General features: G+C 35.7%; 1 protein-coding gene across 2 annotated transcripts in view; it reads left to right on the plus strand.

The window, feature by feature from the left end:
• LOC122250711 (uncharacterized) overlaps positions 1-2500 on the plus strand; it is a 741465-nt gene that overhangs the window by 376580 nt on the left and 362385 nt on the right. The window lies entirely within an intron of this gene.

A 2500-nucleotide genomic window follows, 5' to 3' on the forward strand; every position in this document is an offset into this window, starting at 1 on the left:
CTGCTTCTTTTTCTTTGCCCTCCTTCTTGAGCCCCTCACTTGTCGCGATCTTCAGTTGTGAACACGAAAGCTCTCGCATACAAAGTGAGGATTTTACTTTCCCCCTTCTCCCTCAATCTTGCACCGAGGAAGTGTCGCCTAGTTAACTCCGGTGGTAACACACCTGAAAACTCTGGAGGCTATTACAAAGTTTGTCTTGGGAAAACTTCTAAGACCTTTTCGCCTAGTATCCCGTTTGCATATGGAAGGAACAGAGGAAGCAGAAAGAGGAAAAATAAGGGAGGAAGCGATGTAGAGGCTCGTAATAACACGGAGTTGAATTTTCAATATGTTTTACTGAATGATACCTTCGACAGCTTTTGTAAAACCCTTAGCGGCAAATTATATCCTTGAATGACAGAATGCAAGAATTATTGCTTTGACTTCATGCATGTAAGAGGATATATAGCACTTTTCACATCGATCAAGTTTGTCGTCTGACAGAGTATAATTTTACAGTCTGGTGACATTTATGCATTCTTCAACCATCAGTATAAAAAAGCCTGATAGAGAATGACATGGTTTCACAGAAAGATAATTAGATATACATCATCCTGACAATGATAGAAAATTAAAAAGGACACAGACAAAGAATCATATGTACGATAACCTAGAGAATTTGACAGTAGACGAGAGACATATTGATAAATAGATAGAAAGTAGGAGGGGGAACAGGGATCAAGTACCTATAAAGAACAGATCAGACATTTTAGAATAAAGATATTGATAACGAAACTCTGATGATAAGTAATTGTCTTCTCGGCCTAGACAACAGGTAGCACTGCTTAGGAAGGAAAAAAAACTAATCTATTAATGTTTAGTAACTTTATATCTTTCTCCAAAACATGGGGTAAATGAAGCAACAAAATAAATAGTTGCATTAGATCTAATCAAATTTACAATCGCCAATGAACTTTAATCTAACTCCACAATTTAAAGAAAGGCTTTCGCTGGAGGCTGGATTACTAATGTGATTACAAAAGTTACCCGAATTAAGAAAGTAATTCACTTCAGAGTCCACACATTAGAGTTGCAAATGAATCATTAACTGTAATTGCATGTTTTACTTTTAAGGTATAAATTGTGAGCGATACTATTTGACACATAATGTTATAAAATCAACTGTCATAGCTTCTTTTTATTTCAGTGCATGTGAATATTGTGTACAACCCTACAGACTAAATCTTTATGCTCTAAAAGCTGTTTGCTTCTTTGCCATGTAAAGATTGTCCGGAATCTTCACTGTTAGTGAAGTTATATGTACAGTTAAATATATATACCTTAGATTCATAATAATAATAAGATCTAGAATGTATGCTTTTAGTCTTCCAATTGTGTCTTTCAACAAAAGCCTCTGCTAGTCTATGCTTTGATGCCGTTTTCAATGCTACTGCCTAGTCTTGTGCAGTCACCGTCGCAATGCTCTGTAGAAGAGAATGGATTCCAACCCAGACTGTGGAAGAAAACGGTCACTGAACTGAAAAAGGGGGTGACTAAAGTAAAAGGGAGGATGACTCATGGTTTTGTTAAATGTTATTTCATCTCAGCTTTGAATATAACATTTCGGATTTAGATTTTTTCTGCATATGGCATTTCAACATAAGCCTATAGTATTCTTCGATTTTATAGCTATGGTAATATTACAGTACATATCTATACATCAGCAAAAATTCAGTGTACATTCGCTCTTCTTTCTTCTTCCTCTCTCTCTCTATCTATCTTTCTATCTCTCCCTCTCTCTCTATCTGTCTTTCTATCTCCCCTTCTCCTCTCCCGCTCCCCCCCCCCCCTCTCTCTCTCTCCTTCTCCCTCTCTCTCACCCACTCCCTGTAACCATTGTATTTACATTTATTATGTCTGCTGTAATTGTTATCATGTCCATCGATTATAATTTGCATATGTATGCTTTTGCTACTGTATTCTATATGATGCAATCATCAATGTAATCTGTATCTTTCATATTACTGTAATTATATATATATATATATATATATATATATATATATATATATATATATATATATATTCTAACACATACACATATATATATACATATATATATATATAATATATATATATATATATATATATATATATATATATATATATATATATATATATATATATATTCTAGCACATACACATATATACATACATATACGTAAGCTCATTGCTTCACCTATCTGTCTACCCCTCTCACGCCACCACCTGTCTTTCCCTTTGTAAGAGCTATGTATGGATGCAACACTTGCCTCATCACATTCCAAATGTCACATGCCACAAGAAAACACGTGATTCACACATCTTCTGAGACAAGTCACACATTGTGGTTGAGAGTCTCCTCTCAGGGAGCAGAGGAGCAACACCTCGCTCCTCGGAGGAGGAGCAGCCCTCACTCCAACGTCCTACTGTTCAAGCTTAGCAATAAACCAAGAAAGCTGTTCCTGCCGTGTTCTTCACA

The sequence above is a fragment of the Penaeus japonicus genome, unplaced genomic scaffold (assembly GCF_977035675.1).
Source record: "Penaeus japonicus unplaced genomic scaffold, GWHDUDI00000001_assembly GWHDUDI00000001, whole genome shotgun sequence".
NCBI lineage: Eukaryota > Metazoa > Arthropoda > Malacostraca > Decapoda > Penaeidae > Penaeus > Penaeus japonicus.